The 24,684-nt window shown below is 34.4% G+C and overlaps 1 protein-coding gene across 3 annotated transcripts in view; it reads left to right on the top strand.

The window, feature by feature from the left end:
• The window catches only part of sgcd (sarcoglycan, delta (dystrophin-associated glycoprotein)), a 226,783-nt gene that overhangs the window by 42,175 nt on the left and 159,924 nt on the right, over window positions 1-24,684 (top strand). The window contains exon 1 of one of the 3 annotated variants that reach the window (XM_043234620.1): window positions 3,108-3,238. The exons of the other annotated variants lie outside the window; for them this stretch is intronic. The gene's annotated coding sequence lies outside the window, so the exon portion shown is untranslated. Of the gene's footprint in view, window positions 1-3,107; window positions 3,239-24,684 lie in introns of those variants that run through there. 3 annotated transcript variants of the gene reach the window in all.

Here is a 24,684-nt window from a genome sequence, read left to right as displayed (position 1 = left end):
TACAAAGTCAAGACAGTATTTACTTCTGCATGTTGCATTTTATTTTGTAAAACATATATTTACCCGTTACATTTTGAGATCTAAGATATTTGCTTGGAAATTGGAATTTTCCCCCTTTAGAAAAATAAACACTCATAAAGAAATAAAAGCCTAAAGTGAAGGCCTGATTGTTTCAGAGGCCTTGCCATAAGTTATTGCATTTCTGTTATTTTTGCTATATTTTCACTCATCTTGTACCACTGTTCACTTTTGTGTAAAGCCTCTTTACAGTCGTCTTCCAAATGTTCCCATCATTGTCATCATTAAGTCTGAAAATGATTCAGTAGTGTATGTAAAGAAATTAATTATTTTTAAATGTTTTGGTTCAACATACCCATTGATTGAAACCATGCTCCAGAAATTGTTTTGTTTTATTGTGTAGCTTTTAATTGTGTTTTCTCTTAACTGTACTGTACTGTATCTCCATTGGGCTCAAATCTAGTTAATTAACAAGGACAGGCAAAAATAAGCTTAAGAATTAATTTATTCAAGAATATTACTAGTATATTGCCTGTTTATTACTAATTATAAAATACATGATGGCTTATTCTCCATGACCATAATTTAGATCCCTTAATCTTATCTCATTTACCTAAACTTAACAGACTTAATAACTATTAATAAGCAGCAATTTAAGAGTTTATTGAGGCAAAAGTCATAGTTAATAGTCTATTAATAGTCTGTATTGATGCGATGACTCTAATATTGTACTCTGGTTCTTGGAATTAATTTTTTGTTCATTGTGAGTAAAAGATACCTAAAGAGTCAAACTCAAAGTCTCTTGTTTGTTTCCTCCGCAACTGGGTTTCACCTGCTTCAGTGGTGCAGTAGTAAGCGCCAAAGGTTAACCCACCGGGATCATAACACTATATTATTTAGACTATACTAATAATTCTTAATTATTAGACCTTAAAATTAAATTGTAATCAAATATTGATTTTTAACTTCTAAAGCAGTAGATGGTTATGCAAAATATTGTAAATTTTGGTCAATTGGAAGCCAATCCATACAAATTTGTGACAAAGCATACTTTTATGTCTAACATCACACTGAATGTTCACATTGTTTGTTTCATCATCATCTTTGTTTCATTCAATTTACCTTGTCACAATTTCTCTTAGGACTGCACAATTCACAAAATCACCCTGCATTAGGTATATATATATATATATATATATATATATATATATATATATATATATATATATATATATATATATATATATATATATATAAGTATATATCTCCTGTTTCTTCTTTTTTTTTTTTTTTTGTTTCTGTACTGTTTTAATTTGGTGAAGATTTAGAATATAGTACTAATTTGTGCTTAAGTACTAATAAATAGATAATATCCTAGTAATATGCATGCTAATAAGAAACTAGGTAATAGTGTGAATTTTTGTTTGTTTAAATAATTGCATTTTAAGTAACAAACACAATTTTATTAGATTTTTTTTTTACCCAAAATTGGGGAACTTATTAATAATGCTTAATTTTAGAAAACTTGACAAGTTTTCAGTGTTTCAACTTTAATTTCTTCAACAGAAATTCTAGTGTTTAAAAAAGTGAACTGCAGGTTGTAACTAATTTTAGCGCTCAAATTGAAGCTATTAAACTTAAGATTGCAATTTTGGTGGGTTGATTTTTTTTTTTTAAGCCATTTATTATATAAGGCAATGGATGCTAGTTAACTTTTGTCTTTCATATCTCTTACCGTCAGGCAGTATTTGTTCCACCTTATAGTATATAAAAATGCAAGTGACTGCAGGTGCAGGGGCCGGTTGTACATTATTGTGAGGGAAAATCTTTCATTCCTCCATGCTGTTGCCTCCACACTGAACCTACATGCAAATGAGCATCTGTAGAACCTTAGATAGAGAACATCCTATCTAAATCCAATTTGGCAAATGCGTATTTATCAAACGAGGCGAGAAGTGCACCTCTGTTTGCCAAGCCTGCAGTCGATCCCACTTCATAGCATCCTAACCCTGCCTGCTTGTATGACATTTGGTGGGTAATCTATGCCATTATTGTTTCTCCAAAGCCGAGTTTTATTCAGCACTGTGTGGCTCAACATGGTGTTTGCATAGAGCTTAGTGGGTTTTTTTAAATTCTCATTTTCCTCAACAGGTATTAAGCACCTTGTACTGTCAGCATTACAAAGGGTAAGCAAAGCAGGAAGATTATTCCACTTTGCTTGGAAATGTTATGTAAATATAAGGATGAGATGAATTAGAGTGTGAAATCTATCATGAATTTCAATCGTGATAACTGAGATGGTACAACGTGTGGGCTTCACGACTATATTTGAACAGCATGTTCTCTGAAGGGAAAAAAATCAGAGGCCATTGACTTTGGGCCAGATGGGGCCAGCTAATTTTCTGCTTGATATCACTCGCATTATTGCAAATGGCATCTTTCAAAAACATACTGTTACTGTTGCAAAGTGTGTTAATATTTGGAAACCTCAACCGATTTTCTAAATTATTGTGCACCCCCAACCCACACAGGCACATTAAATTGTAATTACAATTTAATGATAATGAAAAAAGGCTGAAGGATGTCAAATATACTGTAAAAAAATGTCATTGCAACAAATTTACTGTTTTGTTTTGGGCATTTACAGTTTGTCATCCTTTATGTCCCCATTTATGTGCTGAATGTATGAAAATATCTAGAGTTCTCTATGACCCTGGATGCTTCTACACAACAAAGCCATTGACAGAACAAGCAGAAAGCCCACAGCACACTGAGGCTTGTTGATATGAGTCCATATTATTCAAATGCCACAGCCCACTGGGATCTGGCTCTTGGACTTGTATTAATTCAACTCCCATTGAGTTGCATAGAACCTTTGTCTCCATAACTGGCCTATGGGGCATGTAAACTCCCACTCGGGATGATTGTTCCTCCCTGGCCTAAAACTCTTCCAATCAGAGGTCTTTTCTGTAGCTCCAGCCACTACTCTGTGTCCCCAAACTTGTTGACTTTCAAACAACTCCAGAGTTTTAATGAAGGTCCGTAGTGAAGACAGCACCAGCCTCTGTCTGTGTTTTATTACATGGCAGGACGACAGGCCCTCAGGTCTAACAGGGAAGGGTCGTGTGGACGAACAGGTGGGCTATTACTGCCTCACAATCCCCCTGCGCTGAGAGGACGGCTACTAGGTCATCCAAGGCCAACATGGAGAGAGAAAAGAGTGAGTGTGGCTGTTTTCTTCTTTGGTTTTAATTATTTTGCAAGATCAGGCATGGCAGTCAACATCTGGGCAGATATTAGACATGGGTATTGAGCTGTGACTGATTACGTATATGTTTGACATAATATATAAATATGATTAGAGGAGCAGTCACAGCCCCTAAATCAGTTCTTTTATGATAAATTTATTTTAACATAATATTTACTATATTTATAATAAGCAGAAAAGGTTCTCGCTAAAACTACAATCATTTCTGAAGACTGAAAGTTAAGACTGAAAACAGCTTAACAACATTTTACCAAAACATTTGAATGACACTGTACATACAATAATCATGGCATTTATTTACCTAACAGGGCACACTTTTTAACGAAATGCGTAAATACAAACCAACAACTAAATCACTGAACTTTCTAAAAGAAATGAAAACTAAAGGCAGTAAAACTCTGACACCTTTTATTCCTATTGACACATATTTACAGATTACGAGTTACGATTAATAAAGCATAATTTTCACACATTTACTAAAAGTATATCATGTTATGACTTCAAAACAATATTAATATGCTGGGAAATTTGAAAAAAGATTTGATGCTTTTGAACGTTAGCATCACACATTTCCAGTCTCATATAGTTTTCAAAGACGGTAGCTTTACTTAGTAGCTCACGTGATTTGCTGTTAGGTGCTGGAAAGCTCCCATTTGAAACCTGTGTAAAATGGTTTGACAAAACAGTTAAAATCTGCATAAAAGGAAGTTAAAATGGCACAGTTGCCTCAACGAATGGTATTTTATATCCGTTTTACCTTTGTTAACACTATCTGTTACATTTAGGTTGAATTAGATGTAGGGCAAATTTCACAAATGATAGAACATTAACTCTTAGCAAAAGTCGCCAGATATTTGAGTTCTGAACCATTCGTGATATGTAACTGAAGCAATGCAATAAAAACACAGCAATTCTCACCTATGTGAAGGTAATAAAAATCTACGATAGTTCACATATTAGACTTGTGTTTTAGTGCCACTCAGTGAACATTTCACTGAGGTACATATTTCTATGAGATCAGGTTGCTTAATTAAGTAGATGCCAACATAGACTTTTTTTCTGACACTCCTCAAATGCCATGAACTAAACTGTACAGGGTACAATATATAATATTAAATGGTTTACTTTAAGAATTTTTTTTTTGTTGTTGTTATTGTTGTTTATTTCTGAGTGATCACTACAGTTTTTTTAAAGTGTTGGTCACTACTTGATACCTATTCAGTCCAGCAACCAACTGGCTCACATTACGAGAAAATTGACTAGAGGACAGTGTGCACAGACCAGTGGTTAGGGGAATAAATCAGAAAGGTCAGGAAATTTGAAATACTGCGGTTGTTTCGATTTGGCATGACACAAGTGAAGTGGCCACTCAAGCTTGAAATGATGTTTCCTCCAAGAGCTACATGTGTGCGTGTCCCGTCCTCACTCAATGTGGGTTAACAGCAATATTTTGTGTGTGAAAGAACATTTCTGTTTTAGGCCAGATTTCAGTAACTTCAGGCCTGTTTTCTTTTTCTTTGATGCGCTAAAGTTTCCTATACTTGGTCCTATTCTATGCCTCATGAATCAGATGTACTATGACATTCTCTGGAGTGAAATTAATTGTCATGAGCTGAAATGACGCATATTTGATTTGTAAACATTGTTTGCTTTCATTATCTCTAGAGAGTGAGTACTACATTATTAAGAAGACAAATAATAACCTCAAAATGAAAATTGTCACAGCAGCTTACTTTGTGACTCACACTTCACTCTTGATTTTAGTCTCCAAAGCATTCAACTGTCATCATATCCCTGTTCTGATTTCTGTTTTGCAATCCAGACAACAGTCTTTCTGTAAAGAAGTTCACGGAAGCAAGTTGAAATGAAACCCAAGTGCAGTTTAATGACATCCAAAAGTGAGCAAATACGTAATAAACAAAGACATGGCTTGGCATGAACTAAAAATCATTAAAAAAAAATGGAACAACCTCACAAACAGGGATTATGCAAACAATACTCCAAAAAAAAGACAATGGTAAAATGGTATTTATAAACACCAAACAAGACAGGTCACATGACAAAACCCAATCCAACCAATGGGTAACAATACATGATTAAAACAACCAAACACAACATTACACATACACTAAGACACTAAACTACAAAATAATAAAATAATAATAATAAAGTATAAAAATTTATAGTAAAACAACACATGCACATAAATAAATTGTTAATTGTTATATGTTCTGAATTTGCTGTAATTATTGTAGGAGTCCTACACAGGGTTATGAGAAGAATACTTTGTGATCAGCACAATGAGGCAGGAGAAGTGATGGCCGGGGTGCTTGTCTGGCCTTGCAGAATGAGACTGGAGTGAAGCGGCTGCAAATATCAGGCTTTCCTTCCACTCTGAATGCTGTGCTGAATGCAGAGCATATACTCTAGGGATTTGCTTTTGCATCTCATTAGAAGCTCAAAGAAAGAATGAGAGAAGGAGACGACCAGCTGTGCCAGGAAAACAATCAACATGAACACTTGTTGGGCTAAAAAAAAAAAAAAAGTGAATCTATTATTTGCTATCCAGATGGAGAGACTACAAATACTGAAGGTGTTGCAAATTGCTGTCCCATCGAATGAGGTATCCAATTTTCACAGAAGATTTACATCCTTGTACACTTGTTCTATATACAACATCAGAGTAACATTAAGTTTTCATTAAAATAATTAGAAATATTACTGCTATAATAAATATCAGAAGTCTTCTTATCGATTCTAATCTAATATAATTCAATCTAATCTAATAAAATATAACATAATAATATCTAATATCTATAATAATATCTAATGTAATATGATACAATATAATATTTATTATATATTCAGCTACAAACCAATTAATTTAAATGACAAACCTACTTCTTTATCAGCCTCCAACAATATTGATCAGGTATTAATGGATTTTATCTCATATTTATGCAAAGGATGTTTAGAAACAAGCACAGAATTCAAGAATTAGCTGTAATAAATATTTTTCAGTGCATTTCTCTATTATTGATGCAAACTGTAAAACAAACTGGGTTACCCAGGGATGGTTGATTTACCCATAGATCTGCATGATACACCTATGCATAAACGTAAACATAACCCCAGAGATGAATAAAAAGAAGTCAAGTTTGGAAGAAACATTTACTACCGATGCACTAGAAATGATATATGCTCTATCTGTCTCTGTGATGTCCCCATGATCTCTACAGAGTCTGTGCTCATATTTGAATGTGTGCCAGACTTAAAACACACCTGTCACTCTGTCTGCCTCCTGACTCTGCACTCTTGGGCCTTTCTACTTCAATTTATAGGCTCTGCCTCCACTCTGTGATTTGCAGTCACTCTGAATACATAAGTCTTCTTGCTTGTTTATTCTTTGACAGTCAAGCAGAAGCCATTATCTTCACATTCGTACTTTCCGTCATTTATAAGTATGCTAAGCCCTTCTCTCAGCTGAAATAAAAGCGGCTATAAAAGGGAACTGAAATGGGTTTCACCATAAAGAATGTCAAATTGGTTTAATAGATCCAGTGGTAGAAGTGTGTTCTCTGCACTAGTAGAACCCAAATGTCCAAGCTGAATGTTCCTCTGTGACAATCCAGCATTATTGAGTCATCAACACAGAACTAAGCTGATGGCAGTTTATTTGATTGGGATCAATACACCTTTAGCCGCTGCACTTATTTTCTTGTCATCAATGGAGCTTGCCAAATGGGCTGATAAACAACTAACAGCTTTTAAAAACTGCTGTGTCTTAGGTCTATTTAGATAAACAGTTATCGTCTGCTTGATTTCATAAGAAATTGTTTAGTTCAGTGGGTTTCAATTGGTGGTTTGCAGGTATGATTCAGTGTTTTGAATTAGTGCCTTCTGATCAAATTACATGAGTGAAAGATTTAAGGATCACTCATAAAGATGGTCACTTTTTTAATCCTGATAGGAAACAGTATTCCTGAATGAATTAACTGAGTGAATGATTCAACAACCCACTCATTAAGTGTAATCAGGGGAAGAAACAAATGCATATATGCATATATTATTGCATGAATTACACTTTTTCATTTAGCTGCAAATAAATTGGATATTCTGTAAATAAGGTTTAGGCACCAATTTCATCTGTGAACTAGTTGCTTATTAACGTAATGGATAACCACACCCAACACTCCATTACAATCCATTACAGTGTACAAAACAAAATGGCAGCAGCAGTGTTTGTATGAAATGAGAGAGCAAATCAGCGATATAAGGATGATAGAATTGGGAAATTGTACACATATTTGAACTGAGATTTAATATTTTATTAGCTAACCAAATTAAAAGTTTACACCAAACAAAACTGTTCCTAGCAAGTGTATAAAACCAACTTATGAGTCTGTATTATTAGCTTTTACCTGTTGTTATCGGGGGAATGACATGTGTACCTTGGAATGTCACCACTGACCAGTCAGAATCAAGCATTTCACAGATGTAAAAACTTAATTTAAAGCACAGACACCACAAAATCAGGCTTAAGCCTATCTCTTATATCAATAAAATCTAAAAAAAATAAAGCATATGCCATAAACCCAAATAGGAAATAAAACAGTTATCGAATAAGCATATGTCCTAAATTGCAGAAACATTGGTGTACCATTGTATGTGTGTGTGTGTGAAAATTCAGATGTAACCCCCTTTGTAATCATTAACATTTTAAAAATAACTGTAATTGAATGACACATTTTCTCTCAGTAACTGTAACTAATTGCAGTTAAATTCATTTTGTAAAATCAGGTTTTGCATGCAAACTGGTCTCACTCCAAACTTGATAAAGACTTGATAAGGATTTGGTGTCACTTTTATGCAAAGCATATATCTTTAATGTCATTTTACGACATGCAGTTCCTCCTTTGCTTTAAATAAGAAACCCTTGGCATCAATGTGCAGATGCCAAATATTGTGAATATTATCTTAATGATTAAATTATGATATTGCCATTATGACATATGTGTTGGGGTTTGATATTTTAATTTTAAACAGTCACAACAGTATTTATGTATTATTTACACATTTATGAGCAAGTAAACCAACCCCTGCCCCTAAACCTACCATTTGTGAATAAAACACAAGATATAACAGGCAAATAAAACTATCATCATTACTTATTTAAAAATTTTGAATATTTCAAGTCTTCTGAGGCAATTTGTGAGAGGAATAGATGCGATCACTGTCTCCATCCACCATAAAGCTCATCTTGCATTGCAGTGTCTCTGTGCAAATTAAAAAAATGCCTCTAGAAGACACCTTACGTTAGCCTTGGTTGTGAAATGCTATTGGCTCTTGTGTGTCTCATGACCGATTACATCATTCTACAGGACAGGAGCATCTTTTTGAAAGAAATGTGAGCGTTAATGGGATTATTTTCACCTTATGTTTTACTCTTCTTCACATGAAGACATTGTATGGATTCAGAAGGACTTGGAATGCAACACGACTTGTTTGTAATGATTTTATACTCCTTATGATCAGTTTTTGATCAATAAATACCTGTGACTGCACTATGTGCGTTTTATGTTGTTCAGAAGTGGGTAGTTTTAGTGTAGGGGTAGGGTTTAGGTGCTCCACTGAAACTATTTTAATTTAATGGAATTTATATAGATTTGTTTTGTTTAGAAACACATGCAAATAAATAAGCTAATAAAAACTATTGAAAACAATGGACTACCTTCACGTTGAAAAATTATGCTAAGCGGTGCCAAGTTGTTCTGACCAAGCTTCAATGTGTGACAATTTGGGAGTGATGGTTAAAATGCAGAGCACAATTTATGAGTACTTGACTGTACATCACTCACTCACTCTCTCATGCACTAACTCACTCAAATAAGTGTTGGGTTTAAGCTGTAGCAATATTAATACTGCACAGTTCAATGTGTACATCCAAATAACAAACAAGTATAAAATCTAAATCCAGACATAAAGCCAATTGAACCAAAAACTTTTTCAGTACTGCCTGTGTGGCTTTATTAGAAAAGGCTGAGTTCAGTCAATACCAGCACTGGGGCATTTCCCAAATTTAGACAATGCTTTAGAAATCACTCAGTGCAAGACGAGAAGCTTTTGAAGTGGATGCTATTCTAATTTCATTCCAAAAGTGCTTGGCAACAAAAATAAAAAAGAGCAGAAATTGAGTTCCGTAAAAGCACAAAAGGTTTTGAATATGTGTGCAATGGCTGATAATGTTGTCATAATGAGGCATGGTTATGCTCTCTAATAGGATTAGGCACTGAAAAGTTAGAACGCAGCATTTTCGAAGGTACAAAGTCGGGGCAGCAACAAAAAGTTCATCCCTTGATTTTCTCTACTGCTCATCCTTTATCTTCAAGCTTGCAGTCTGAGGACCTACTTTTAAATATAGATTGATGTTGAGAACTGCTAATTAAGTACAAGAGCAATTATTGATAATGGAAATCTATAATGTTACATTATTTGAATGGAGTGGCACCTTTTTCAATACGTCTGATTATGCTACCTGATCCCAAGAATGTGCGAATAAATTGTACACCGAATAAAAATGAAAACTCGTGATACAGATTAGCAAAAAAACGTTGGCATGTTTATGCTATATGATGGGTAAGAATAGGTTTGTGAGGTAGATGTGTATGAAAATGTGAAAACTGCATATCATATGCATGGCAATAAATTTGCTATCATATACACATGAAAACTGTGTATTATATGCATGCTAAACACATGCGTGTCATATGTATGGTAAAAAGTTCTCGATTATATTTAGTGTACTATTTATACGCATTTTCATATGTGATGATTAAGTGTCAACTGAATTGAAATAAATAAATCAGTCAGTTTTCTTTTTTTTTGTACTTTAAGCTTTTTATACATCTAGGATCATAAGGACGTTATACAGGCAGAATCTTAAGCTTTAACATCTAAAATGGAATCAGAAGCTCAGAGAACTAGGGACTGGAGAAAACATTCAAAGTCAAGGATCGCAAATTGTCTTCAAGCTGGTTGGAGGCTGATTAGCTGCAACAGCCGTAAAGTGCATGCTCTCTGAGAAGGTGCCAAGCTTGTTGATGCACATATGCATTATGCTTGATTAATCTGGGAATTGCTTTTCCCTTGACGGGCTGATAGAGAGACAAAAAAAATCCTTTACTTTCTCACTTCAGACAAATATAGATAGGACAGCCCCAGATTCAATTTATCCAGTGTTATATGTGAGATATTTCTATAGATCTGTCAAACCAATATTCAAATGATTCATTTTAAAATAAAGCATGTAATTTCAGAGACACCAGTTTATTCCTTATTTTTTAATAAACATATTAACTGTTGAGCTATCTCTCAGGTGAGGGTGTAGGAAGAGAAGCAAAAACTGGACCCCCAGAAGACAATGGGTTTTATTTAAGGTGCAAAACAAAACAAAACAAAACAAAAGACAAACATAAATATCTCTTTAGGGAATATGCAGTCTAGAGTTGAGACGGAGTCAAGGAGCACTGACATAATAGACACAAAAAGCAGGACTAGACTACTGTAGACTGTTGACAAGGTGTTTGACTTTTTTAGTTAAATCGTTAAGCTTTACCCTCAGTGGATGTTTACTGTCTAACCTTAAAATTAAATTACAGGCAAATGTAATTTAGAAAGTGTTTAGAAAATATCCTCAGGTCCAAAGATTCAATGAAATTGTACACTTTACATCAAGTCTACTGACCTGCATAAAATAATGGTGCACAGACCAATGAAAATAAATTAGAAATCAACTCAAGAAATTAACAATTTGACTTCACTGCTTACCAATTTAAAGGTTTGTGTTGTGGAAAATATAATTGCCCTTGAATTTAAGGAGGAATGACATTATTTTGTTATTTTGTTGATGATAAATAATTATTATATTGTAATTAAATATTTTTTTATTGTTTGATACTAACTTACAGTTCTGAGAAGGTATGTTGACCACTTAATATGTGAAAAGTTTAGCAAATTGTAACAGAGAACACGCAGTCATATGAAAATGTTACAGGCTTTGAGTTTTTAATAAATATGTTTGCATTTGCATTTTAAATATTTTTTCTAAACATTTAGGAGGGGAAAAATAAACTTTTCAATGAAATTCTAGCAAAGATGAAGCTGTAGTATTATTATGTGGATACTTTGCATGAGAAAGTCCCATCCATCAATTTTGGTACATGTCATAAGCTAAAACTTTTTGTAGCAAAAGTTAGGATTGCTGGAAGAAACAATGTGGTATTAAGTTCGGTATAATTTGTCTTCATCAGATGGTGAGGTTTTAGCAGCTGAAGATGGGAAATTTACTCCTAAACTAACTGATGTTTGAGTCAAAATAATAATGCACTTCAGTTCTCATGTAACGATCCAGAACAGTTTTTCTCCCATCTTGTACCTTTTCTCTGTGTATAGGAGAAGCATCTAAAGAACAGCAGGTGGTTTATATTCTTGACACTTTGAAGCAACTTCTGCTCCTCTGTTTGAATTGCCATGGTGCTTGTCTCATTAATTGTTTATAGTTGCTGTAGCTGTTATGTTCTGTTCTTCTCTACAGTGTGAAGTGCATTAATATTTTGTTAAGCATTGGAGTTCATGTCAGAGGGATCACATCACATTTTTTTGCTATCAGGAACAGTGTAGGTTTGACAATGGGAAACTCTCAAAGGGAAATCAAAAAGGTTGTATTGTCTTGCAGCTCTTTTCCAATTACAATTAACAGAAAGAAGCTTAAAAAAGGAGGCAAAAACACATTTGTAAACAAATAAATATACCAATAAAAAATATACCAATTCACGATCTCTTGATCATTCACCTTTTTGGGTGAACTGTTCCTTAAATGGTGCTTTTGATTCTCAGAACAGTGAACAATGACTCTTAGGTGATTCATTGCAGTTATTTTGAGGCAAATTAGAAAGCTAATGGGTTTCCAGAAATTTTAAATGATGTGATAAATGGATGGTTGATTGTTACAAAGTGTCTCCTGTAGAGGTATTCTTCATACTTTCTCTCCAATGAACATTGCGTAATAATGTCTGTATGTCTCTGTCGTATTAGTACAGTGCAAGTGCTGAAACAAGACAGAAAGGTCACTATGCCCTCAAGTTACAACATCAGAATTGAATTTTCCCATGTTAGAGCTTTTGTTAGGACTTCTGTGCCATGATAGAGGAAGGTCAAACATGGTTCTTGGCTGATTACACTATGACTGTGCCATTAATCACGACTGTACCCAGCAGTGAAGTCCTATAGTTCAGAGAAGCACTGAGATAGAACCTAGCTCTGGAGGACAGCAAGGGAAGGGTAGCTGAGTTGAAATGTGATTGACAGCAGGGACAATGCAGCAGATGTTGGCAGTGGTTTAAAAGAAAACCATCATATGGCTAGAGGAAGTACTGGTTAGTGTGCTAAACTGACAATACACTACTCTTACTACTGCTTACATTTCTTTAAAATAGTGCAACAAAGATAGACACCTTTAGATGAGTAGACAATATAGAGAGAATCTTATTTCCATGTACATTCATTAGGTAATGGCACTTGAGAGAGATGTCACCACATGGCATCTGTTGTTGCTCATGTCTTCCATTGTAGGACTACCTGGTGGGAGTAGTGACAGGTCCTTGACAGCAGCAAAATAAGCACAATGCTGTTGTTTTTTTTTTAAGAGAGCAGTGTTGCATAAAAAGATTTTAACCTTCCCATCGAAACCTAAAGAAAGTATGGCACTTGAAGACTCCCAGGAACAAGTTTATATAAAAAGAGGTTATATTTATGTTGCTACTACAATATACTATAATAATGCCAGTGAACTGAGAAAAAAGGAAAAGAGAGAAAAAAGAAGAATGAAAAAGACATTTAAATTATTGTGTGGGTATTACATATCCCTTAGATCATGTAGAACTCCTAGACTTAAAACAGCAAATTAAGGGATGTTGGTGCAACATTTGTCAATTACAAAGAAGGGATCAGCAGAAACTAACTCCACCCTTCTAAGCCATTTTGCTATAACCATTTTGCTATATTAATCAGACTGAGTTGTAGTGATTCTTTGTGCATGAAGTCAGTTCTGCTCAGGTTAAAATGCTAAAAGATTATAAGATTTTCAAAATGTGAGAGACTAAGTATTAAAATAGAAAATCATAGATTTAACAGTTTTGTTCGCTTAGTATTTGGAATTTGCAGAAATAAAAGAAAAAAATGTTCTATAGACGGTGTGAACCTATTCTTTACATGTTACAGTGCGAGGTGTAGAGTAATATTCCTGTCCTCAGCTCACTCTCTAATTCGATAATTTCACTCCACATGGCAATCCAGAGTTTGTCCCCAGGGATCCACTCCCACACAAACAACAGGGTTTCTAATGTTAAATATTTATCAGACCAGAGCTAATTATTCCTAACACCACAGGGAAATTTGATAAGACAATATATAGAACCATCAAGATAATCAGGACTTTACCTATATGATTGTTAGATAGGGAGGAATCAGCCCAAAGTGAGTCTGATTATTTTACAGTGTGTGTGTTCCACTCTAGTAGGTAGTTAACCAACTGTTTTTGTCAGTGGGACCCAAACCTACTGAACCTGAACAAAATTGGACAATAGCAAAAAAAATGTGAGATAAGGGATTGTAAAGTGTAAAATTAATGCATTTACTGCTTTACTAAAACATGATTTTTGCATAAATATAGCATGTACAGATTTAATCAGATATTGGTGTATTCATAAAGACTTTGTCTGGAATGAATATTGGCTATATAATATAATCACATACTTCTGATTTTAACAAATAATATGTAACAAATACATTAATAAATGTTTATTATTAATGTTTATATAATATTAATGTTAAAATATTTTTAAATAAAATCTATTTTCCTGTAACACCTCAATTTATATAAGACTGAGTCAAAGGGTCAATCCACAAATATATGTATAAGTGTTTTTTTATTTTTATTTAAATGGGACAATAAGTATATGCATAAAAAGTCTTTAAAAAGTGATTTAAGTCTGCATGTTAAATTCATTATTGCATTATTATTGTTTCATTTAAAATATTTAAAGATTCATATGGCTCAAAAGATGCATATGATTAAAAACCCTGCACTGTACAAAGGGAGTGCTGTTATGTCCCTCTTGAGGTTTCATCCATGCTGTAACAGTCTTATAAAAGCTACATGATAGCCCCTCTCCATGCCAACAGTGGGGTTCATTAACACTGCCTTCCAATGCATTCATTCATTTTTATTTCCCCCCCTCACTTCACGCTTGTTTATTTGTTTTCCGATCCATTAGGTCAGAGGCAGTGACAGCTTCTATTTTTGCCTTTACTTCTCCAGCCTCGCTTCATGGCTGCACAGAATATGCTCCTGAGAGGGTATGTTGCCCCAGCCCTTGCGACTCATCACATCAAAGGAGAGCAGCACAAAGAGCCATTGATATTTGATCGTTTTGATTCGTAGAGAGTCCCCTCATCTAATGTAGGCGTATTGCCCACTTCACTCACTGTAGGGTCTGATCTGCCAAATGAAGAAGCACCACCGAGGGTCTCTATGTTTGTGGGGAAGATGGTATAAATAAAATAAAATAAAATAAAAATGAACGAATGTATTGACAGAGCATAATAGAGTTTACATATCAATTTAGTCATGACAGCTCTACATTTCCAGGTAACAGTCATGAATTTTTTTTTTACCAACATACAAAAACCAAATGTTTTTCATTTAGCAAAATTTAACAAAAAACTCAAAAAAAAAATAACATTTATTGAATAATGAAATAATTTATAAGAAAACACTACATAATAACTGAATTGTACCTGTAAAAGGGTTGATGAGACCAGAGATATGCAGTCAAAACAATGGCAAACAGGTATATATTAGTAAACCATAGAGCAGTCCAAAAAACAAGTGAGGGTCAGTCAACAGCAAACATAATCCAATGGGGCAAGACTATAGGGGAGTGAGTAATAATCCAAATGAGGTACAAAAAGTGTACTTCACAATGTGAGATCCAGAGTGAAATACAATAAAGAGTCAATGTGGAGAGGAGGTGACATCTGGAGGTGAGTGAGTGGAAGTTCGTGGACCAGAATCATGACAGTACCACTTAAATTGCACAGGTATGATGAAGACTGTAGGATTGATACTATATATATATATATATATATACTGTATATATATATATATATAAGAATCATAAACATTTTGTTTCTGTCACCATCATTTCCACCCCAAAGGTGATGTTATAGACAAATGAGAGGTGGAAATGTTCATATGAATAAAACAAATCTATGTATAAGCTTCTAAAAATTGTTTTTAAAAAGTTAATTTTCTACAAAGCCACGAAAGTTTAAGGAACATTCAATTTCCTGTTGCTCTGCATTGTATGACTGAAAAAAGAGGGAAACACCCCTCAAATTTTTAGAAGGTCATAATTTAGCTGTACAAGTTTTGATGAACAGCTTGCACAGAATGAACAGTGTAAAATCTACTACAACAGCTCTCAGAAAATCTTCACATTAGATCAGTGTTTGGTTTTGATGAGATGAATTGGATCATGCTGACAAGCCCTCATCCAGCAGGGCACTCTCTCCCCATTCATAACTGCTGTGGTCCAGCCGTGCGACACTGATTGTGTGACACACGACTCCGCTGGAAAGCAAGAACTAATTATCCAACAAAGAAAAACATTTTTTCTGCATTCAGAAAGCTTTTGTCAGTGGTGTGTCACTTTTTCTTCATGCTGAAACTCATATATTTCATATACATTTTATAACTGAGACCTTTTCAGGACTGGTCTTGGGTATGGTGTTTGATTTGGTCTGTAAGAAAGGTCTTACTACAATCTGTAGCAAATTATGTTTGTCTTTTTTTTCATCCCTCCTGACATTTGACATTTTCACATTTAATGGACATCAAAACAAGGATGTTTTGATTCTGGATGTTTTGACACCTTCTGTGCCCCAACATCACAAAACAAAGGCTTTGGGGCTTCTCAAAAGTCTATGAACACATGCAGGGTGGGGAAATGTCACTCCCCTCATCCACAGATCAAAGATGAGAGGATGATGACACACAAAGGCATAATAATAATAATAATAATAATAATAATAATAATAAAGACAAAATAGAGCAAGAAGAATACCTGCACCCTATTCATGCACCTCGACATCCTGGCCTTCTATCCCACAATCCATCACTGTGTCACTTGCTGGGCCACCCAGTACAGTGACAAATCTGCCTGTCAGAAGTACAGGGTCTGCCTTGACAGGCTGGCATTTTAACTACAAAGATTAATTCTGAAACTTACCAGCTCTTTCTCCAGAAAACATCTCTATGATTAATACAGCATGAAAAAGCTTATGACCCTTTGCTTTCGCTTTATCAGAGTGCAAAGAATTTAGATGTTGTAAAACATCAATAAAAAGAAAAACAGTGGCAAACAATGCCCTGGATGTATATTGCTTACAGTCACAATAAGTTCATTTGGTGATTTAGTTCAAAGATAAATTTTTATTATCTTTCACCATACATACATTTTTGTCAGTAATAAATTAAGAAAAAAAAAGATAATCAATAGGATAAACAAATGCAAAAAAAAAAAACAAAGATAAAAAAAAGAATGGTAGAACCAGGTAGATAAGATATAAATGGGTTTCATTCAATAAATGCATGACATTTATTTGTTTGTGTGTTATCTGATATTAGTTTTATATGCACACACACACACACACACACACAGATATGTTAAAGTTGTTAAATGAATGCATGTGGTTTTTCAAAGATTTTATTATAGTTGGGTGGGACAGAATTGAACAAGTACAATTGTGGGTAAAAAAAAAATGAGCTATCCTTGTTAACACAAACTAAAAAAATCTAGACACACCACATCAAATTTTATGTGATTTAGTAAAAGAAGTGCACAGTTCTAATACTGTCAGTCACATTGTTGCATGTTGAAAATGAAAGACTGGTAACCTCTATTGCAGCTCAATGACTGTCACGGTCTCTCAATGATAATCCAGTTAATTGAAAGATTCTGGTTCTCCCAGAGATGACTCTTGTAGCCCACGCAAGTCCAGCAGTGAAGAAAAGCCAGCCAGTCATCTGCACTCACTAAACTAAAGCTGTCAGCTGCCGGGTGGTGGGAGACTTGACAATGACCTCTCTTGATAGCACCATTGGTTCCTACATAAGCTCCTTGCTGAACCCATTTCTTCCACAGATACACAACACATTGACAAGTGAGCTGGAAACCCTCTGTGACTGATATTGCAGCAATTACACTTGATAGGGCTTGACAGACCTGGCTTCCCAACACAACAGGTCATGTAGGATTCGGTTTTCCCCCGGTTCTTATCCAGTAGACCTTGGAAAACTTCTACCCTGCTAAGCAAAATGGCATACTTTTGGCAATTGTTATTACCAGTTGGTCTTTTAGACATACTCTAAGGGGCAATTCCTTTTAGACTGTGTACACTGTAGAGTTTGTTAATATTCATCATATCCTGTGATTGGCACAATTCAATTCAGTTTAAGTTTATTTATATAGTACTTTTCATAATACAAATCATTGCAAAGCAGCTATACAGGAAATTGCATTTCTACAAAATAATTAGTAATAACTTATCAGTGGTGAGTATTTCAAGTTGGTGTACATGGCAGAAACAAGCCTTTAGGGAACAGGATGGATTGTAGCGAGACAGAAGATTAAGAAGATTAACCATTAAGAGTCTTATAGGGAGAGTATAATATGCAAGTGCAGAGACTGTTGGGGTAATATGATCATATTTTGTTGACCTGGTAAAGACTCTAGCCACTGCATTTTGAACTACCTGCAGCTTGTTTATTGAAGATGCAGGGCACCCACCAAGTAGTACATTGCAATAGTCCCTTCTAGAGGTCATGAATGAACTAACATTTCTGCTTCAGAAACAGGTAAACATGTTTCAAAGCTTGGCAATTAAGATGGAATGCTGTTTTTGTAACATGAGAAATCTAATTTTTAATACTGAATGATAACCATCAGTCATGCGAAGACCGTTATAACTATGTATCAGAGATTTGAAAAGTTATATTTAATATTTGATAATTTGAAGACAAGGCAAGGCAAGACAAGGTTCAGGTTTGTGTATGAATTAATACTAAGTAATTACGAAATTAATAATTCAATATAGTAATAAAAATATTGTAAGTTATTATTAATATAGTATATTAAGAATTAATCAATACTTTTGGATCATCTTTTTTTTTTACCTTAAAATACATATATTACAAATATATACATAAATGATATATGAATTCCATCTCTAAGAAAACCATTGCAGTTGAAAATGCTTATTTATTCATTTATTTATTCCACAAAAAGTAACATCTGATACTTAATATTTGGTCTTGCTTTTTTATGCCTTTGTCAATCAATCAATCAATCATTTTTATTTATATAGCGCTTTTAACAACACAGGTTGCATCAAAGCACTGTACAGTATAATGACAGGGATGTATAATGACTGGGATGTATAATGACGAGAGTGACCAATTTCTTATTAAATGCAGAGACGGTCTCTGTAGTCAATTCAATGATAATCACTAGAAGTTAAGTGTCCCCAACCAAGCAAGCCATAGGCGACAGCGGCAAGGAAACAAAACCCCATGCATACAGAATGGAGAAAAAAAAAACCTTGGGAGAAACCAGACTCAGTTGGGGTCAGTTCTCCTCTGACCGGACGCCCAGCACTTAACTTCCAGTTCAATTTTTTTGTGTCAGCAGTGGTGTCCTCCTGAGTCTCCTACTATAGCACGCCTTTTTATTTAGATAGTGATGGAGTGTGGGAACTGACACTGTTGTACTTTGTGTCTGCAGAACAACTTGTATTTGTTTGTTAATCAGGGTTCTTTATCCATCATTCCATCATATCCATCATCTTTATCCATCATAATTTTTCAAAATATATTTTGCAGATGCACTTGCAGAGGCATTACCAAATCCACTTTTGCAAATTTAACAACAAAAAATGGTCATTGCTCCTGGAGCATGGTATAAAAGGTTTGTTCCTGTTCTTAATAAGTAATGGGTGTGTTGTTGGGCGTAACAAAAAGGCTAAAGACTAAAAAACTATTTTCAGGTCCTCAAAATAGCAACACGCCAACAGTGCGACAATGCCAACAATGAACAGACCTCTTTTTTAGATCAGCACACAAATGTATGCATTTGCTATTTAAACAACATGGTGCAGGATGGGAAAATAAGAACTGCACTGGTCTAAAACTATAGGAAAACTACTTGTGCCAGGTGTATGATAGAGCCCAAAGAGTATATTTCAAATCTACTCCAGTGGTCCAAAAACAAGTTGCAGGGAGTTCTTATAGGATCAAAGATAGTTGGTAAATAAAACAAAGCTAAATACTACTAATAATGGTTATTTGACAGCTACACATTATGGACTCAACGTCAAAAAGTAAATGCAAACTGAAAGGCATTTGTTGTCTATAATTGACAGCATAGCAATTGGACTCAAATTTGAAAACAATCTACAATATTTATTTAAGGTACATAGAAAAAGTGGACTGATTTGGACAAAGCTTGTCAAAGACTATTCAAATGAATGACTGCTACAGGCGGATAGACAAAGAGGAACCTCGATGCTGGTGTCTAGTTCTCATAAATCTTAGAAATCAATATGACAGCCCTAGGAAAACAGTATCAATGACTTCAGATGGACACAGGGAGGATGCTAAGATCTTCTTAATGTAGAGAGCTTCACCTGTCAAAGGTGCACAGAAGAAAAATGCAATCATGGTGTGTAAAGCAGCCCTACTTTAACCAAACATTGTGGAATCCTTGAACAATGTAAAAAGGGTTTAGTGTTTCATGCATATATATTACCAATTCTTGGCACTCTTTAAAGGCTTTGGCCTAGTAGCCTGTCAAGCTTGAAGCTTCTGGGACTTTCTGTGGGTAAATGTCAACAAATAACATTTTGTCAATGTTTTAAACATTTATTTGATGAAATTCTAGAAAACGCACTGTTACCACCCTTAAGGCTGTGAGGGTGTATTTTAAGTTCCGATAAACCAGTACATAGTTCTCAGGCCTTTGAGGTGTACAGCTTAGGCATGCACAAGTTAGCATTTAAATGTTCTGTGACTTTGTGTTCATCACCAGAGCTTAATAAAACACTGACTCAAAATTTTAATTGTGTCAGTTTGCTATGAAAGGTCACCAGAAAGGCCACGTTATTTGAGGGTGTCACATAAAGCTTTCCAGCGACAACCAGGATTTTAGGATAGAATAAGATAATTTAAGGGAAGTTTCTTCATTTCCCTATGGACCAGCAGTAATCTCGTGAGCCATATGATTGTGTGGAATATGAACCCTCCCAATTTGGTGCCTTCTATCAGTGACTGAGCATTCAGGAGCGATTACTCCACATTCAATGCCTGCTTCTAACTCCTGAACTCTATAATCATCATGCTGCCCTGGTGTGGGTAGTGTGATTGCCATCAATAGGCCTTTTCAAAATCAATGGCTCCAGAAACAACTGTGCTAGTTAGCAAAAGACGCCTCCCACAAATCTCACTGGCCGTCATTTAAAATATAGATTTTCTGCCATGATAGTGCACAATAAATACAATTTCTTATAAAAAGTGCCAACTTTGTAAAAGAACAGGTACTTATGTGCGCAATTGCGTTGGATAACCATAGCTGGCAATTATATGAGGTTTAAGAGTCTCAGAAGCATCTCTACATCTCTGGTATGGTTGAAAACGAACAAAGTTTGCTCCGCATTTAACTTCCATAATATTCTTAAAGTTGAATACCTTGTTATATTAATGAATTATTATAATATAGCATTTATATTCATTAGCAAATAAGCTAACATATTATACCATATATATATATATATATATATATATATATATATATATATATATATATATATATATATATATATATATATATATACATATATATATATATATATATATATATATATATATATATATATATATATATATATATATATATATATATATATATATATATATATATATATATATATATATATATATATATATATATATATACCTCTACTGAAACATTCTACATATGACATATACAGCACACACGCATTTCGATTCGCTCAGGTTTATAAGTTATGCTTTATGAATTTAGGGACATTTATTAAGAAAACTTCAAATAATCTCTTTTGATTTAGTTTTGTCTTTAATATAGAAGCTGAAATACAATGTTTCTGAGATAAAGGCCAGCTTCTGTTACTTAGGTTTTCAATCAATCACAGGGGAAGAACAAGAAAAAAGGTTGCTTTCTGAAAGGGTGATTAACTTTTAATTTGCATTTCTGCCAAATGGGATTTGTGGGAATGGTCATCAGATACAAGGTGTTCTGAAAGCTGTACTGCTTTTATTTCCTATAACGCCAATCAATTTCTTTCTCTGAGTCAATGACTATAACTCAGTCCATTATTTTCTGTTGTCAGATCTATATCCATTTCCTTTTTCTTCTTCATACCATTCTGCATCCCCAGCACTGCTATCAAATCAAATTCCTCCTTTGAGGAAGGAATTATGAGCAATCAGGTCTTAAATCCATTGTGTTAGGTCACTGTCAAACAACATTCATCAAAAGGCCACAGCAGGAAATGAGACAAAACAGCAGTTCCAGCTCTCATTGTCTCCTATACGTGGCATTTTGGTTAGGCTGTCTACCCATTGTTCACATTCACCCAGTGCTGTTTGCTCATGGTCTTGATTTCTTCTCCCAGTCTGCTGCTTTTTTTTCAATTAGTTCTACCTAATAACTTCCTATCAGATGTATCAGAGCTGAATTTTGGCCTTTATGAAACTAGGCATGTCCCGTAGAGATCTTCCACCTCTCACAATGCTTTGAGAGCTTTCCACATGGCTTAATTAAGGGGTGGGCAACCTATGAAAAGACTGAGGGAAGAAGGCCAGGAGCTCCATTAAGAAATGCAAAGTATTACAGTCTTATTTCTTATGTATCCATGAAGCTGTAGTGAGTGACTTGAGGATGTAGAGAGAGAGAAAGACAGAGCAAGAAAGGGCTTTTTGAAAGTTAGAGAAGGCCATTAAATATATTCTAAGAGGACCACTCTGAGCTGCTTTCAACTCAAGCACTAATTGTCTTTAAATTGCAATTGTATATGCCTGTGTTGTGAAATTCCAGATATATTCTAGACTTGAATGAGATCTTAAAGAACCCCAGTAATCTTAAATCTCCAAAATATCTCAAACTGTCCCCAGTAAGAAGAAAACATGTTTGCATGTAATGCTCGTATAAAGCAGATTTTTTTTTTTACAAGGAGAAAACTACAGTTCTTCAGTTACTTACCTTTAATTAATTTCCTTTTTTGTTCTTTTTTATTTATTAGTGGTCATACATAATTTTACCTGTTACGTTATTTCTTACACATGCATGCTCATCTCTTCTTGTGAGTCACAATGCATGTTCTCTCTCTTTATGCACAGTGTAGTGCAAAGGACCATTAGTATTGTCACCAAAAAAGGAATGAATGAATGAATAAATGAATAAAATGTTTTAAGAGTTTTAATAGTTATTTCTATCTTTTGTTGTAGTGTCTCTGTAAGAAATATCACTTAATAGTATTAAATGGCAGAAAAAGAAAAAGAAAAAAAGACAGTAGTAAGACACTTAAAGTCTTCTGTTGCCACAGGTCTTCTGGGTTTACTCTGTATTGTTTGGAAATCAGGTTACTGTAATGCTTATAAATGTAAACTGATATTCCCTACGAACATACTACATAAAGATTTAAATTACTGGCCTAAACTGATATTTTAGGGTTAGAAAATATAACAGGCTTATTTAGCTTCCACCACCACCGATAATTTGGGATACTGAGCTTCACTGACCACATCATGTCAGTGTAATGTTTTAAATTAAAGTATTTTTTTTGTTTACATTACATGCAGTTAAATGAACAAGTAGAGATGCATGATTCCGGATATATTGAGAATGAAGAACTAAATAAAATGTGAATCTATTGACAGCCCTAATCTGTATGTGTGTGTTCACATTTTTCAAATTATAAAATACTTGCTGATGCTAAACTACATTTAGAATACACTTACATCTGTAATTGTTTTTTTCTGGTGCTTGATGGGTTTTGGGGCATTTATTAAGACATTTATTATTTATTTTTTGTCTTTAATACTGAAGATGAAACATGATGTTTCCAAGGTTAAAACCAGTTTCTGTTTTCAATTAATCACAGGGGAAGAAAAAGATAGGGTGATTAATTTTTATTTATTAACTTATATGCATTGCATTGTATTGCATAAGTGGTGACCTTTTTTCTTTTTTTTATCATCATTTAACAGAAATATTCAATATGTGGTCCTGAAAGACTTTCTAAAAGTCTAAATGAATGAGTTTTAAGAGTTCAGGCTATGACAAATACCTGTATTGATATGCAACATTATGATTACAGAAAAAAAGCCAAACGCTGCCTTTTTTTCTTACACTGTCAGCTTTTTCTGCCTGGGTGACTTTACGGCTGTCGCATATGAGAAGGAAAAATGATGAGTCAACAGCAGTTATAACTCACCGACAGGCAAACTTGCCTGTGCATTTTCATCAAAACTTTCCAATACATTAAAATTTCTGGTTATGCTCCTTCCTCAAAACATTAGTATCCCAGAATGCTACAGTTTAGATATTCTGCAATATCTGTTTTTGTCTTGTTTTTACATATATCTACTGCAGCCTGTATGCTTAGCTAAGAATACAACTTGTTGGACAACTAAATGGAGAAGCCACAATTATCAGGCAATAAAAGACTCAAAAGACTGTAGATAGTGTTGCTTATCAGGGACTAGACTTATCGTGATGTTTAGTTTGAGAATCTTCTCCGATTAGCAATGAGTAAATGTTCTCTTTCTCCTTAAGAAAAACCAGGTGGATTTTTAGGAAACATTTGCTTGCATTGTGGTACAGCATACAGTGCAACTTATTTAATGGCTTTTGTCTCCACTGGCTTGAAGAAAAAAAACATGTGATGAGTTAATACCAAAGTTAATTCTGACAGAGGCATGGATTACGATTTACTGTTTGGAATTAAGCAAAGAGAATTTCTAAGAGAAAACTATGATACATACTCAATGTTGACTTAACAAACAGACAAATGTCTTTGGGGCTACATTATCAACTAAGATGGCACTATCAGCACCAAGAAAATTATTTTAAGATGCCGCTGGTTGTTGAGTGGCGGCTTGATGAGCCTAATGGTGATGTTTTAGTGACTTCTTATCTGGGACAGTGTGGTTTTGTTCAACATTCCCTGGACACACCAGTGGGAGA

The sequence above is a fragment of the Puntigrus tetrazona genome, unplaced genomic scaffold, assembly GCF_018831695.1.
Source record: "Puntigrus tetrazona isolate hp1 unplaced genomic scaffold, ASM1883169v1 S000001181, whole genome shotgun sequence".
NCBI classification, from domain to species: Eukaryota; Metazoa; Chordata; class Actinopteri; order Cypriniformes; family Cyprinidae; genus Puntigrus; species Puntigrus tetrazona.
This window is presented reverse-complemented; position numbering and strand designations above follow the sequence as displayed.